We start from the raw sequence: 18,119 nt of genomic DNA on the forward strand, positions 1-18,119 counted from the left end.
AAAAAATGATGGAAAAGAGGTGAGGAATGGAAACATGGATGTGGGTAGGCCTCATGGACATATTCCAAGCCTTCAGGTCCTCCTCGGAGATCAATTTGGCTTTTTTGTAAGCTTCCTGTAGAAGATACGAAACTTCCTGTAGAAGGCACAAAAACTCCTTTGTCTTTGTTTTGAGTGATCCACCTGACCTACAATGTCCTTCTTGCAACCTGCAATTAGCCAATGGAAATTAGTTTTATTTGTTCTTTTTTTCTTTTTCTCTTTTTTTTTTGAAAAACAACTAGGGCGCCTCATGGAGGTTTTCACCCTAATTGCCTGCCCTGGGCGCCTCCAAGGAAGGTTTTCACCCAGGGATCTTATTCCCTTTTATTTTCTTTTCTTTCCAACCCATTGACCGCCTCATGGAGGTTTTCAATCAATGAGCCAATCTAAGGCGCCTCCGAGGGGGTTTTCACCTTAGATTTTTATTTTTCTCTTATTTTCATTTTTTTCATTTCTTTATTTTTTTCATTTTTTCCTACCCTACCCTACTTGAAAAACAAAATCATTTTCAAGTATAAGAATACTTCCAATGGAGCCATGTGCACATCGAGATTAGAGAAAAAATGATGTGAAGGCTCGAAATGCATGCTTGGACAAGTATCCAGATCTCAGAGACCAAATGATCTGGCGTTGAAGGGATCAAACAAAACTGAGGAAGAAAGTACTGCTGCAACTTAGTGACCTTTTGAAACCATATCTCAATATAGCTTTGATATCCTTGGTTCTTTTGCTGATCTGGATCATTCTTCATGTCACCTACTAACATGACTTTCTCATCTTCCTCTTTTTGCTGATCTTTCTCTTGAATACATGGAAGGTCTGATGGTAACCATGAAGGAACTCTCTCGATCTCTGATTCTGATCTCTTCTCTTCATTAAGTGTAGCCCATGGTTCTTTGATCTCCTCTTTGGAATCTTCTTTTTCTTTTGGTCCTTCAATGTTGTCAATAGATTCTCTCTTTTGCAACACTCTTCCTGAGCTTTGGTGAACATCATTGAGCTCAAAAGGAGTCATTTGCACATGTTGTGCCTCAGCTTTGCAATTGGCTTGAGCTACTCCATTGCATGGTTTTGGAAATGGAGGTACGGGTAGCTGAGTGGAGGTGTGAAATTGAGATGGAGATGGATGGCATTGTGGTTGGGTAGGCATTTGGGGTTGCCTTGGTGGAGGAGGAGGCGATGGTTGTGGATGAGCAGGTGGTGGAGGAAAATGAGCGGGACGAGAGTTGTACTGGGGCCTCCACTCCTGATAAGGTGCATTCCACTGAGGCTGTGGCTGAGCATAAGAGTGAAACGAATGAGCAGCTGGTTGGGCATAATATGGATCTATGAAGGAATAAGGAGGAGGTGTGAACCAGGAAGGATGAGCAGGGGGACCCCAAGAAGGCATGAAGGTGGCTTGATAAGGGTCATAATAGGTCTCGGGTGTCCCTTGTAGTTCCTGCTGGTAGGGTATGGGTCCATGTGGCCTCCTTTGGTTCATATAACGGAGTGATTCAGTGGCTCCCTTGGATCTTTGATATGTAGCTTTGATTCTGGGCAAGGAAGGGCACTGATCTGTAGGATGGTATTCTTCACAGATGAAACACACTTCTAGAGAGTGCATTGGACATTCGTTTCAAGGATGCTTTCTAGTGCACCTAGGACAAAAAATGGCCAAAGCCCTCTTGGCTTCTTCTTGCTTCTTTTGGATCCGCAAGGTATCCAGTTGCATGGCAAGAAACTGCCTCATATCACTCTTGAAACCTTCGATCTGATTTTCAAATTCATCTTTGGACAAGGGACTGCTCCAATCATTTCTTCTTGTAGCCATTTGCTTCAGAGGAGTGTTTCTTTCTTCTTCTCCCCTAGAGGTTCTTCAAATATGTCTTGATGTCCACCCAGGGGTTCTTTCATCACAGCCATCGAAGAAGAACGTTGGCTGTGTGAAGCAGTGGGGGGGTTGTGCAATCATTTTTCTAACTTATCTCTACTCCTACAAAGCATGAAATGAAATCTTTTTGGTTGTTTTTTTCTTTTTTTTCTACTTCTACTTGCAAAACTAAAATAGATTGAACTGCAACTAACTATCTTGCTGAAATGAAAATGCGGAATTGAAATGAAAGTAGGAAAGGACTAATCTATTTTGCTCAAATGAAATTGCAGGAATGGAAAGGCTAGTCTACGCTTGCAGAATTGAAATACTAATCTACGCTTGTAGGAATGGAAAGGCTAGTCTACGCTTGCAAAATTGAAATTGCGGAATTGAAAGGCTAATCTAGGAAAGCAGGAAATGCTAATCTATGAAAGCAGGAAATGCTAATCTATGAAAGCAGGAAATACTAATCTATGAAAGCAGGAAATACTAATCTATGAAAGCAGGAAATGTCTATGCTACTTTTGCAGAATGAAAATGAAATAAACTACTGAGCAGAAGTAAGAGTACGAAAGTAGAAGAAAAGCAACAATTACTAATACTTTGACGCTTCCCCGGCAACGGCACCAAAAAGATGGTGAGCTCCAGTATTGTAGCAATAATGCTACAACTCTTGGGGCTTCCTGTCTCTTAATTTTATCAACCCGGTAGTTCGTACAAACTTGGAAGCAACGGTGCTATATGCACAAGTACTAGCTCTTGTCGCAGCTGTCACTTGGTCAGCTGGCACAAGTCCGCTAGGGCTCAAGCCAACTTCTATAGGCTCTCAGAAGAAGCTTGCTAAATGATGGACGAAAGCTATTCTCAAAGGAAAGCTAATTTACTTGACAAAAATGAACTGAAAGCAAATCAAAGCATAGAAACCTAGGAAACCCTAATTTGACTAGTCTAACCTCTATGATGCAAAGAATGTGAATGAAACTTCTACCGATGCTGCCATTACTTCTAATAAGTGAAAATGCATGAATCTAAGCTGCTTGCATCTTAAAAGACATGTTTTTGTATTTTTTCTTTAAGTGGATGGAGTGATGGTGATTTTGTGCTTATTAGGGTTTGGTTGTGCAGATGTGATGTAGAAGGAAGGAAAGCGTGGGAAAGGTTGGGGAGGCTAGGAGAGGTCCCCAGGGATCTTTAGCATCAGTCCACACAGGTTCCTCACGTTCAGCTGCTCAGCAACCGAGTGTGTGGGCTCCTACAGGATGTCTGCAGGGGATCCTACAGGAAACTCAGGGATTTCTACAGGAAGGCTATTAATTTCTACAGGATGTCCTACCGTGGGTGTTTTGGGTGATGGTGAAGTGATGGAATGGTATGGGGAGGTATGTAGGGTGGAGATGAAGCTGGTGAGGGCTCAGGAGTAGATAAATATGGTGGAGGAAGAGTGCATGAAGTGGTTGGTGGATAGAAGGATGGGATCAACGAAAGGTCAAGACAATGAAGCTATGTGGGCAATGAAAGAGTTGGAGAGTGAACAAACTGAACATAGGTCGAGTAGATGGCTTTAGGAGAGGTTAAGAGGAAGAAAAAGGAAGTAGAAGGAGATGGAGCAGTGTTAATGAAACAAATTGCTTATGAATGTCACCAAAAACGAGAACTCATTAACCTATGCTACCTATGATGTAAAATCAATGAACAACAATGTAAATTGTGAAGGAAACTCGTGCATGGACGTGAAATGAAGAAGTAATGCTTAAGATCAGAGTGCATGGATGGATCTATGATTAAGGTAACTATGTTGCAGCTTGCAAACAACTAAAAACACTTAAACCATAAACTAATCCTACTTCAATCACATAAAACAAATCAAATCAGCAGGCTGGAAATTCTAAATGCATGACAAAACAGAGGAAATAAAGTGCTGCAAGGAAAAAGAAATAACATTACAAGGAGGAAGAGGTTTATCGCTCTCTTAAAAACTCAGATTTGGATCAAAAGCTGCCTGTCTTTATTGAATAATCATGAATCTAATGACATGCCAAAACTGGCTTACAAGGAGCAAAAACCGAGCTACAACATGACTAACCAAATTGACTAACTAGCTAACCCCAAATTGACTAACTAGCTACACAAAATGACCACCCACTAGCTAACCAAAATGAGGCCCCAAGCCTTCTTATTTATACAATTTGAGGACCCAACAGCCCTCCTAAAAGTTAGGGACTTGGCTGCCCAAGACTTGTAGTTAACAGCAGTCCAACTTGACTTGCTTGGCTGCCCTTGAGCTGATTGATTCAGTGGTCCTTGAACTCCGAACTGATGGTGGAGAATTCGAGGTAAGGGCCCATAAATGAGGGGGACACCTTCCTACAAATCCTCTAGCTTGTTCTCCCACGAATTTGGCTGCCAAGTGCTCATTAAGACCTTCCATTTTGTCTCCAAGTTGACCAAAAAGGCTACACAAAGCACCCATTAGACTTGTTGGCATAATGACTAACCAAATTCACTCTATTAACATAAAAATAATCAAAAACATGCAATAAAAAAATGAGAATGGTGGACTAAGCCAAATTAGGAGGTTGAATGAGCCCAAATATTTGTCCATTTTTGGGGCTCATCAAGGTGTACCAAGGTTCTGAGCAGCAGATCTTTGCGAACACTGGACAACCGTATATCCAAAATGGTCAAAACCAAGCACTTTACAGTGGTCAAGTCCACCAACCGTATCAGTCATACCAACATCAATTACATTATGCTGGTATGCAAAGGCCCACTGCTCAAGCAATTCCATCGTACCCTGGTTACGCTTCGCCTAACCTGAATCAACAGTTACCATTCGTGGCAACTTTAGAGTTACCCGATTTACACCGGTTAACCAACGATCTGATTGCTTATGCCCCTTGGTGGCCAGCGATTCCTCATAAACTTCCATCTGACATTCCTAAATTCAATGGAAATCCAGGTGAAGACCCATCGAATCACGTGATGACTTTTCATCTGTGGTGTTCGTCGAACACCCTAAACGACGATTCGATAAGGCTTCGCCTTTTTCAGAGGACATTGACAGGTCCAGCGGCTAAATGGTATATTGAATTGCCAAGAGCCTCTTTCGACAATTTTGGTTCCCTAGCCACGACTTTCTTAACCCATTTTCAATTACCGATAAGGTATGAAACAGGAACAGAAATATTAACCAACTTCAAGCAGACAACTGCCACCCATATATCTGATCATATACATGAGTGGCGTCGTCGTCGTAGGATGGTGAAAACATATGTTCCCGATCAGCTGTTGGCTGAATGGTTTATAAAGTCATTACTTCCGGCTATAACGAAAGATGTGGCCAAGGGGGGAGTCGTAACAGAGGAGCAAGTTATTGCTCGGGCACAATATTTGGACTTAGTTTATACTCAGTCCGGCACGCTCTACGACAAAATACCAGACGCCCCTAGACTGGAATTTTCAATTCCTCCTCCTCCTAAATCAAATAGTGACTCTCATGCCGGTGACGGTGTGATTGGCACGGCGAACGCGAAATTGATAAAGGGTTCGTCAAAGAAAGCCCATAAGAATTCAGATCAAAATGCAAAAGAAGAAATTCTTGCTTCAGAAGTAAATGCCGTATCGGAAGATAAAGGCAAAGAAACCAATCAACCAGGAAGCAAGAAGAGGCAAAACAAAGGGAAGAAGAAGAAACAGGGTGAGTCATCCCCTGGAAAAAATTCTTCAAACCCTCCTGGGAAAGGGAAACAAAATTATCGATGTCTAATATGTGATGATAAGGATCATAACACAAAGAATTGCCCATTCAAAGCTGAGTTAAAGAGGTTCTTTAAAAGTTCCCAAGCCTCAGCTGTGTTAACTGATCCATTTCCCAACCCAGGTCAAAATCTGGTTGATAGTGGAAATGCTTCCCCGTCGCAAGTGCTTATGTTGTCGGTTTCAAAACAACAGAATGATGCTTTGATTTCGACAAGGAACAAAGATTATGGGAATCCTCAGCTGTCGAACGAAAAGGGCAAAGATCAACCAAGTAGTTCGACAACAACTTCGACAGAAGTTGTACTGCCCATCATTTCTGAATTAACAATAAAACCGCCAAAGGGAGTAGTACACAAGTCGACATTTAATCCTCGCGCCAGAGCGGCGCAGCATTATAACATAGTAGAAGATTTGGCACAATCGCCATCTGCTATGTCGACTCTTGAGGTATTACAAAATTGTCCATCCCAAAGGCAGGCGTTGTTATCAGCTATTGGTGGGGTTGATCCCAAGGATTCCAATCTTGTATCCTTTGATCACAAAGGATATGATCCTCAGTTACCAGCTCAACTAGCTTTCCTTATTCAAGTGAAAGCCCTCAACAAAACTGTTCACAGAACAATTATTGATGAGGGAGCATCAACATGCATTATGTCGATGAGCTGCTGGAAAACTTTAGGATCTCCAACCTTGTCTCGATCATCAACGACATTAAAAGCTTTCGACGGAAGGACTTATACCCCATACGGTATCCTTAATAACTTGAAAGTTGAACTGGGAGGAAAAACGGTAGAAATTGATGTTGAGGTCATTGATGGAAATCTTGACTATAACATCCTACTGGGTAGACCATGGATTTATGCCATGGCGGCTGTTGTGTCGACTTATTTTAGGAAGATCGCATTCTCCGTTTGAAGGAGGGATTACGGTCGTCGACCAACAGAACTTCCTCCCTAATGGTTCACAAGTTACAGGAAGCATTCCCATGATCCATGAGAGCAACCATTCGCTTCAAGATATCGGAGTAGGATTATTGAAAGACCCCACATTGATGGGAACTTTCGCGCTACCACCTCCTATTTATATAGGAAATGTACCGTTTGTAGCGACCTGCAACATGATATCTTCCACGAAGGTCGCAAAAAACGATGTCAACATGGATCGTGCAATTGTTTTGCCCCCAAGCCCTTTAGAAATATTGTAGCAATCAATGTTTCAAGCATGGGAGGCGAACCCAAATCAACGCTCGTCAAGCGTTTGGGTAGATATGTCTAGATAATATAGAACCCCATTAGATCCTTGGTCGAAAGTACATGGGACTGACGAAGGAATCTTACAATCAATGTTGATTGAGGGGGCACCATGGAATGATCACCACCATCGTTCCCTTCTTCCGGAATATGAAGAAGATACTCAAAGTGATCTTTATCACCCTTCAGTATTTGAATTCCTAACTAATACTGTAAATACGGTGGATTCCGAGCGAAACCTATCCAATATTGAAGAGACTATAGCCATAAATATCTCGACTAAAACAGATGTTGTAGAGAATATTTATGTCGGCAAAGGTTGTTCCCCTTCAGAACTGGAAATATATAACGCTCTTTTTCGTGAATTTAGAGATGTCTTTGCTTGGTCATATGATGAAATGCCAGGCATTGACTCGAGTATCGTTGAACATGAAATTAAAATGTATCCTGATGTCAAACCAGTAAGACAACGGCTTCGGCAGGTGCACCCCAAGAAAGCCGCTGCCATTAAGGCGGAAGTTGAAAAACTCCTCCATGCTGGATTCATCTACCCGGTTCCTCTAACCGATTGGGTATCGAATATTGTCCCTGTTATGAAGAAACAAGGGACAATCAGAGTGTGTGTTGATTATAGGGATGTAAACCAAGCTTGTCCGAAGGACAACTACCCTACACCCTTCATCGACCAGATAATTGATGAATGCGCCGGATGTGAAATCTTTTCATTTATGGATGGATTTTCCGGGTATAATCAAATAAATATCTGCCCAGAGGACCAGTCAAAGACTGCATTTATTTGTCCGTGGGGCACATTCGCTTATCAAAAATTACCCTTTGGTTTAAAGAACGCAGGGGCGACGTTTCAGAGGGCAATGAATTATGCCTTCCATGACATCAAGAACATTGTTCAACCTTATCTCGACGACCTTCCGGATCATTCGCGAAAGCGGACTGATCATCCGCAGCATTTAAGAGCGATATTTCTACATTGCCGACACTACAAGATAAGACTCAATCTGCACAAATGTGTGCTTTGCGTCAGTTCTGGTCGTTTACTTGGATTTGTAGTCTCTAAGGATGGGATTCGTCTCAACCCCTGTAAGGTTCAGGCAATCATCAATTTGCCTCCACCTTCAAATTTTCTTCAGATTCAGAAACTCCAAGGGAAAGCAAACTTTCTGAGGAGGTTCATTCCAAATTACGCAGAACTTGCTAAAGGTTATACTCGTCTTTTGAAAAAGGATGTACCTTCTGTCTGGGACCAGGTGGCGCAAGCTTCCTTTGATGCTCTGAAAGATTGTCTAGTAAAAACATCATTAATGTATGCCCCGGATTATCAAAGAGATTTTAACCTGTATCTGGCTGCAACAGATACGACCATTGTGATGGTTTTAGTTCAAGAAGTCGATGGAATTGAACATCCTATCTATTATTTAAGTAAAAACTTAAATGATACAGAAAGTAAATATTCTTATGTTGAAAAACTAGCGCTTGCAGTTGTTCAAGCGATCCAAAGGTTTCGACATTATGTCCTCTTTTGGAAAACTACCATCTTGTCAGATTGCAACCCCATGACTTATATACTGTCGCGACAGTTGCTGGGGGGCAAATATTCAAAATGGATAGCAATCCTTCAAGAGTTTGATCTGGAATTTGTAAAATCCAAATCAAAGAAAGCTCTAGTTTTCGCGGAATTATTATGCGATCTCCCATCATCGTCCAACAATGAAACATCAGAAGAGTCAATCGTGGATGAAAGTTTGTTTATGATATCTACAAGCAATGACTGGTATGGAGATATCATAGTTTATCTCCAAACCCAAAAATTCAGGCCAAACACCTCTCACTCCGAACAAAAACGTATACGATACCAAGCAAAAGACTACATGATCATCGGTGATACACTTTACCGTCGTGGTATCGATACAGTTCTGAGGAGGTGCCTTACCCATGAGGAGGCCGAAAAAGCCCTGAATGAGTGTCATTCAGGCGCGTGTGGGGGGCATCAATCTGGATATGCAACAGCACAAAAAATCTTACGAGCAGGATACTTCTGGCCAACCATGTTCAAAGATTGCATAACTGCAGTCAGAAGTTGCCATGCTTGTCAAATTTTTGATAGCAAAACCAGAAGACCACCCGCGCCTTTACAGCCGATAGTTGCTGTTGGGCCCTTCGCCAAGTGGGGCATCGATTTCATGCAATGTAACCCCACATCGACCGGGGGGCATGGGTATATAATAGTTGTTGTTGACTATTTTACCAAATGGGCCGAGGCGATGCCTACATTGGATAACACTGGTGAAACAGCTGCCCTTTTCTTTTTCAATCATGTAGTCGCTAGGTTCGGCGTACCACAGGATATAGTTACAGATCATGGGTCGCATTTTCGCAATCACATGATGGTCGAATTAGCTGCCAAGCTAGGGCTATCTCACGACAGCTCTACCCCATATTACCCACAAGCCAATGGACAAGTTGAAGCAATCAACAAGGTCCTGAAGCGTATGCTGCAAAGGATGATCGGGGTTCATAAAAGAAGGTGGCATCTAATCCTGTACTCAGCCTTGTGGGCTTACCGAACATCGGTAAAGAACGCAACCGGGTTCACACCTTTTCAACTGGTGTATGGCCTGGAAGCAGTCTTGCCAATCCAGTGCGAAATTTCGTCGCTTAAACTCGCAATTGATCTCCTCCCCGGAACTTCAGAGGAAGAGGCTCGTTTCTTGGAATTGATCCAGTTGGATGAAACCCGTCGTGATGCCGCTTTGGCTAACGAAGCCCATAAGAAACGAGTCAAGGCTCAGTTCGACAAAAATGTCAAACCCCGTGTCTTCTCAGAAGGTGATTTGGTCTTGCTTTATGACCAAGAATCCGATAAATTGGGAGCAAGTAAATTCAAATCCTTATGGATGGGCCCCTACATTGTTAAAAGGGTGTTAGCAAAAGGAGCCTACGAGTTAATGGATTACGACGGAATTCCACTGGCGCAGCCCCGCAACGGGCTGTACCTCAAGCGTTACTATGCTTAAATAGTAACCTGCATGCTTTTGTTGTATTTTGTTTTCGCTAAAGTATTTGTTCTGGTCGAGTGATCCACCTTTTTCATTTGGTGCAGATGTCGAACTCAACGGAGACATGTGTTGGATATGCCGATGGAGCGAGTCGTAGTTCGCGGAACCTATCCTCCGCAGCCTGAGCCATTTTTGATCCAAGCGGCGAGCTAGTAAGTTTCAGAGGTGTGTGTATTGGGCAATCAACGAATAACATCGCTGAGTATAGCGCGTTGATAGAACTACTCTCTGATGCCATCACACGTGGCATACGCCGACTAATTGTCAGGCTAGACTCACAGCTCGTAATACTACAACTCAATGGTATATATTCGGTTCGCAATCCAACTATTTATCGCATGTTCCTAAGGGTTAAGATCTTGGAAAGATGATTTGATTCAATTCAATATCAACATATTTCCAGAAACTTGAACACATTAACTGACTCATTAGCAAACTATGTGTTAGATAGACATTTGCAACATTTATAAAAAGGACACATCATCAATGATTGTACATATGGGTCATATAACTCAAACAGAATAAAACTCGAAAATCAAAATATATATATATATAAGCTGTTTATAAGTTCATACATAATGTTCTGTAACCAAGACAAAATGGGTCATATGGCCTAAAAACTCAAAATGCTAGGGGGCACCCTAGCCTAGTGGTGCTCATGATAGCACGTCACGGCCTGTGCAATCATGCGCAAGAGACGAGTCCATCGTCTGGGCACACCAGTAGTGTGTCGCTGCAGCTGTAAAGGTAGCTCATCAATCCTCACATCAGGAATGCCGAGAGTAAGGCTCTCAACCTGCTCCTGCACAGCTGTAAGGGTCTCAGTATCGTCAAGATTGCGAATAACAGCTCTCCTAGCGGGCTCCACTGCCGGGGCAGCAACTGGCGGTCTCGGACAAACTGCTGGACGAACAGGACCAACATCTGCATGCACCCAAGAGTATGATTAAAAGTCTTGATAGAATAAAGCACAACAACATTATAAATAAAATAGTAAACAGTCATATGGTCAAAGAGTTTACCAATAGCGCCCCACTGTTTGCCATCCGGTAGCACAAAATCCAGATCACCTCGGAAATCCATACCCACATATGGATACTCAGAGAAGACCATCTCCTGGCACTCGAACCACCTGAAGAAGGCCTCAGTAAAAGTAATCTGAGGTTGACTAGCATGTCTAGACATGTGATCAACCCACCTCTGCATGCGTGGCTCGGTCGGAGAACGCAAGTCGAGTATGATGTACTGAGGCTGCATCAGTGGGATTTTCTCCAACGCGAAGGCAGTCAGAATGGAACCAAATCCAAAATTCTTCAGCTTCCCGTCCTTTACCTTGGTCAATTGACTTTTCATCTGAACAAGTACTGCATCACACCAGTTGAATACTTTCGGTTGGAGACACTCCAAGGCGTGCTGCATATAAGATCTGTTGGCAACATGTAGAGCTATGCTACCGGCCATCCTACCAATGGTATACAGAATGGACCTGAGAGCCCTGTCAGTAATCTCACGGATAACAATCTTGCCGTCTCTGCTCGGCTGAGAACCTTCCCTGCAATACTGGCAGACATAATCTCTGGTGGAATCGGTCCCCCGGGCCGTACCTGACAAGGAAATGGGGGCACCTCGCCTTGACAATCCAGTCAAGAAGTACATGTCCTCTATGGTCAAGGGGATGGATTTTCCCCTAATCTGGAATACTTGGTTAATAGGATCCCAAGCATCAAGCATATACTGCAGCAAAGTGATCTGTGCTCTCATGCTAGAGATACGGAAAAACTTCAGCAGGCCACAGTTCCGCAGCGCGTTCACCGTGACAGGGTCATGGGGGGCAATCATGTCCTCCTCTTCATGTTCTCGTTCTCGCCATGTAAGGGACATTTTGTTCAAAGTTCCCTGCGAAGCAAACAAGAGAAGGAGTAAGTTCCTGATTTTGATGAAAAACTGGCGAAAATTCATCAAAAAATGAGCTGGAAACTCAGCTTTCTGAGCCCAGCGCAGGCAGAGAGTGTCCCACCTGCGCTGAAGGTCAGGCTGCCTTAAGGCAGCTTGACATTCAGCGCAGGTTTCGAATGGGGAACCTGCGCTGAAGTTAGGGCGCCCTGGCAAAACCCCTGGGGCTCAGAAAGACTGAAAAATAGACATGAAACTGGAAAAGAAAACCATGAAAAGAAAGAGCTAGGGTTTAGCTCCTACCTGGTCCAGACGGCGCTGAAAATCGTCCGCAGAATCTCCTGGAATCAGCTGGTGAAAATCAAGGGGAAACAGGCACCTCCAGAGCTCCAACAAACCAAATGCAAATGAAATGGTAAATGAGAGGTAAAAACACCTTTTAATGGCTTTTTACGTAGTCCAAAGTGAAATATTAGGGTTATAATCTCATTTTCATGCAAATATTATTCATTTCTAACAAAGTTTGTTGCAGCAATTGAGAATGCAGTACTATCCTTGAAAAGAAGAAAGCTAGTAATGGTAAAAAATCAAAATTTGACCATATAATCGAGCAGTTTTACCGCGGAATTTATGCTCGTTAAAAAATAAAAAAGCGAGATCCGAGAAGTTTTAGCACATAGTTCATGCTCGTTAAAAAATAAACATAAGATTGAGCAGTGTTTTGGCGCATTCAAGCTCGTTAAATAAAAAATGAACCTATCCCGGTAAATAACCATTGTGATCGTAAATTTATTAGCCATAAAAAGCCTTGGTCGTGTTTGCACCTGCCACCTCCATTTCATTTGGCCGATCGTTCACCTCCATATGATTGTTTACCCATTTTGAGGAACAGCTGCGAAGAGTGATTTCACCTAGCCATCCTTGTGACACTGCCGTGATTGGAAAATTCCAACCTGTACCTGGAATCTGCTGCTATCCCTGTTTATCACTCGTTCCTCAAAAGACGAGTCTTCTTTGAGCTCTTTTCTCTTGACTCGTAAAATATGAAAAGTTTGCCGAGTTTTGGCCTTCCAGCTCATTAAAAGGACCGGAAGAGCTATCCCTCCCGTAGATTTTAATCTTTTTGGACCTGAGGGATTATTGCACAAAAAGGTCGAGCGCTTGTTTTATTCGGCTCGTTAAAGTTATCGAAAATTCATCCCTTCTGTATTGTTTTATACTTTTTCGGACTTAAGGGATTAGATGACGAAAAAGGAATTTTGGAGTTAACTTTCTGTACCTTTTCAGACTCTCTAAAAATGAAAAGGACTGAGTTTTCCTTGTCGTTAGACTCGTTAAAATGATTAAATAGCGACAAACTTGTCTTTAGACGAGAACGAGTTTCCCTATGGCTAGGCTCGTTAAAACATAGCGATGGGCTTGCCCGAAGGGCAGGTTATAGAACAAGCATATGTTATCCTCCTCAAGCTTGACAAAAATAAAGAGGTACTGGTCAGAAATGACTGGGGAAAAATTGGGAGAACCTCAAAGCTTTAATGGTAGCAAGTCGCTCTTGAACATGACACTTTTCCTCCGTATCACATCGGGTTGGGTTGTTTCATTCACCGGTCTCATCACCATGGTCTTCGCCAAACCATCCACATTTGGGGTAATGCTACCGATCCATCGCATCAGTGTCGTTATATGTTCAAGAGATGTTGTTCAGGAAGAGTCAACCGTGTCCCATCCACTGCCATACATTATCCTTCATCCACCCATGATCGCCACCCTGAATCATATGTCACAGATTGTTTTCACCTCCACTAAAATCATTAGCTCCGTTCCGCGTCACTGATGTGGGATTCATTAAGGCCCTCCTTTGACAGATCGCTTCTTGTCGACTTCAGCTCATTATCCAAGAAGTTGATCTAGGAACACCCCCCTCAGTACTTTGAAGCTTGCATGCCTCAATGGCAAGTTTCTCACTTCCGGCGACAGGTATACATCAATGACCTTCGACCGAAAGATTTTGCGTGGTGTTCGACGCCAAGTCCTTTATTCACACCACGTGAATTGTACTGCAGTACCTTGAGGATCATTATCATTATCGGTGATTCCTCTCGCGCTTGTTAACGGTTTACATCATTGACCGGTAATCAAGCGATGTCTTTCCATGTTCGACTTCAGCGCAATTCTCACATGGATCGACTTGTACTTAGAGTAAAGATCGAACGAGTTTGAAGACCCCGGATCTAGTTTCATCCATCCGGGCTGCGATATATATTCAGGAAATATAAAGACATTTGACATGTACATCATTATAGCAGATGATCATCCTACTCAAAGGATGATAATTTCAGCAGAGAATTATCAGTCTACCATCAGACGATCGTCTGTTCTATGTACCAAAATGAATTTATAAAGCTGAGCATGGGAATGCCCGCCTCAGCTAGATCATGGAAGCAGAATGAAAAATAATGTATTGTATTGTATTTTATTACAGGTCACCTTTCAGCGATTGAATGAACTTCGGATCCTCCTGATAAAGCATTTCACCCGATAAACGACCTCATACTTTAGGGGGCAACTGTTATAGACATTTTTGTGCCTTACAACATGAAGCATGAAATGTCAATAATCTAAGGGATCCAAAGTCCCTAAACATGTTGTTCCTACCCCTAGAGGAACAAGGTCAGCAAATCACAGCACTGAATATCAGTTCTCCACCTGAAAACACTCAAAAACAAGCTAATTCTGGATCATGTCAACTGCTCCACTGAGCATCTGCGCTGAATGTCAACTGCTCCATTATGTACCTGCGCTGAATGTCAACTGCAAAGAAGGCTACCTGCGCTGGGCAAGTTTGGCCAAGTGGCACAGTCATTCCTCAACGTGTCAATTCCCAGGAAGCTTCCGAAATGACACTTGGATCAGGGAATTCGACTTGTGATGAGTAAGAGGATCTAGATCTCCAAGTGGAAGCAAGAACCTCCAAGTGGACTCAAGAACTGAAGAATAACTGAAGTGGGAGAGGACACTAGTCAGCTTCATGCCAGCCTCAAGCTGACTCATCCTTTCTCCAAAACTCCTATATATAGAGCTCTCTCATGAGGTCTAAGGAGGCTGGAATTTTGTGAATGTAAGGAAGTGCTGTTGGTTTGAGTATAGAACTATTGGGTGATTTGCTTGAAGGAGGTGAAGAGGAGATTTCTTTCTGCTGGGAGGTGATGCTGGATTGGGCCTCTTATGGTTGTATCACTTCCTGAACTTTACCTCTTCCATTAATAAAGCATTTGAGGTTCTTCTATATACATGTGTTTTAATGATGTGTTTCTATACTTGTATATTTGATTTATTCTAATCCTTGAATCAATTATGAATGTATGCTTCTTGTAGTTTCCCTCTCTTGTCATTTTGCAGGATCTTGGTGTAGCTGGGCCAGTGAAAGAGCAAGGAGCTGGGAGCAAGCAGCAAGGAGAGAAGATTGGATCAATCATTAGTGGAAGACATCGATTAGTGGATCTCTTCCTCCCTTCTCTTACATCTCATAAAGAAGTAATCTTGAATAGCTTTTCTTTGATTGTTGCTGAGGTACTATCACCCTTAGAGTGGGATAGGGTCATTCCGTATTGGATACTTTTCCCAACAACATAGTGGCAACAACCTGAAGCAAAGAGAAAGAGGCAAAAGTAAGTGGCAAAGTATAGACCAGTCCAAGGATGTGCTGGAGACAGAGATTGAAGAATTATGGAAATTAATGATGAAACAAGCAATAGGGAGGAAAATGATAGCAGCAGGAAGCATGATCAATCAGAGTATAAACCTGATTGACAAGGAGAGGAAGATGAAACAGAAGACAACAGAAGTATAGCAACAACAAAGGAACAAAGTATTTGGGCAGCTACAAACTAAATTTTGGGACCCTCGAGGTCTTTCAATAAACTTATGAAGACAAATGATCAGGAGATCATGAAAATTTTCTACTTTTGGAGTCTAATGCAGGAGCATTCAGCCCAATAATGTCATTGTATTTTAGTAAACATAGGGGTATTTTGTTTTCAAGGGAGTTGGTCTCCTAAGTGTGAACTAATGTAATTATTTAGGCTTTCGAGTGATTTTAATGAGAATAGGATTTAATTGAATATAGTGAGGCATATTTGTAAATGTTCTCGAATGTAGGAGAATATGAGGGATTTAGGATAACTGAGAGATGAGAAGATTTGATAATTAATTGTAAAACTTCTAGATTAGGAGTTAGTTCATGATTTTAAGAATTAGTGAGGATCCTTGGGGATGAGGAAGATATTTTAGGATTTTGTTGAAGAATTTATGGATATAAAACATGAATTGGTTTTAGAGTCTTTTTATATAAATGTAAGCCTAAAAGTCAAAGACAGAGGTTAGAAAAGTTAGATGTTTTTTAGGTAGGCTATATAGATAGCTAATGTGCGGTTGTAAGCCTATGGGCAGAGTGTGAAAAGAGGCCACAAATCAAAAGAATCAGGCTAGAGAGAGACAAAGAATCTCATTATGTATCAGTTGTTCATATTTATAAATACACAAGTTTAATTCCAACCTGTATTAGTGTGTGTTTTGATGTATTGACTGATAAATTGAGTGTATCAAATAATTTCATCATATATATATATATATATATATATATATATATATTCATGCAGGCGAAGTTCAGTGAACGCAAAGAGGAGAGCAAGACAAAGGATCGTAAAAGGCCGTAGAAGCTAAGTAATGCTATAGAATGATTGGGATTAAGAATTCACAGAGTTAAGCTTAAGAGGGAGTGAATAGAGCAGCAGAAGAGTGAAAATCCGAAACCCTGAAGAAAACCCAAACCACAAAAGAAACATTGAAGAACGGCGAAAAAACCCAAGTGAAGAGAAGGGCGAAAGAATAAAGTATCGGCGCACAGGAACCGTTGGATCTTTATGATCAACAGGAAGGCAGAGTTCTAATATCGCATCGAAGGAAGTAACAAGAACAATGAATCAGCCTCAAACCTTGAGCGATTGCGATATGTGATCGAAGCATGAACCATTGGATCGTATCCTCTGATCAACGGTGAAGAGTTAATCACACTTCGTAAAAGTAATAAACCCTGGCTTCAAGCTTTAAGTGATTGTGATCGTCGATGCGATCATTAGAGTGATCACATCGCAACATTTAATGGTACTTTATCGGCGAAGGAGTAATGTTACAGGCGATAAGAGCGGACCCGATAGGGTATATGGGTGTGTTTGTTATATTTGAAGTCCAGAAGGATAGTTTAATAGCATATCGGAGGAGATGGAGGAACACATGTTAATGAGACCTGCAGAGACCCGATTGCGATTAGCGATAAAGGGAGCCTCGATAACTATGTAGAGACGTGTTAAAAGCGGGAAAGGTATGATTATGCATGATTTATGGGTATTTCCATTATGAATGGGTTATAATGAAATAGCGCCGATATGAAAGATTGATGTGGTTTAAGGTCCGGTATAACTATAGTTATAAAGAGTGGTGTTTTGGTTATATATGCGGGCTTAAGGTTGTAAACTAAGGTTTTTGAGGAGAATGAGTCTCGATAGAATGGACAAATGAAAGGGTAAACTATGTTAGTCTATAAATTATTCCACAGAGAGATTAAGAAAGGGGATCCCTAATCCATTGTCGATTTGAAGATTTGACTCGTTAGTGGGTTAAATTCTTGAGCAAATTAGTTTATGCATGTTTGACATGCATACTGTGGGTAAGCAGGGGTAACCCTGCGTCATTATCCTTACAAACATTTTTTGGTCAAGGGTAATGTGGGGACATAAATTCCATCATGTTCATTTGGATACCATTTCGCTAGGGAAGGAGTTTGGTGAATGGGGGCTTTTGGACCTTAAGATATTTGGTTGGGCTCTACTAACCAAGAGCTTATGGCATGCCTTAAAGAGAGTCAATATTTCATATGACATAGTAAAATAGAAATATTTGTAAGGCATGTCGATGCTAGATTGGTACAAACTTGGGGATGTTAATGTGAGAAACAATTCATATATTTGGAATTGTTTCCTAAAAATTAGACACTCACTTTTTGATAATATGAAATTGTCCTTTGGAAATGTAAGTAATATCTTGGTTGGAATGGACCCTATACAAGGAATACATGATGACTAATACCTTCCTAAGCAAGTCCTAGAACCTTTATGTGTGAATGGAATTTTTTTCTTGGCACAAACATATGAGGGCTCTGATATACTGAACTCATGCCCCTTCTAGAAA

The sequence above is a fragment of the Pinus tabuliformis genome, chromosome 8 (genome assembly GCF_031772625.1).
Source record: "Pinus tabuliformis cultivar Carrire ecotype Pingquan chromosome 8, CPIR1, whole genome shotgun sequence".
Classification (NCBI taxonomy): domain Eukaryota; kingdom Viridiplantae; phylum Streptophyta; class Pinopsida; order Pinales; family Pinaceae; genus Pinus; species Pinus tabuliformis.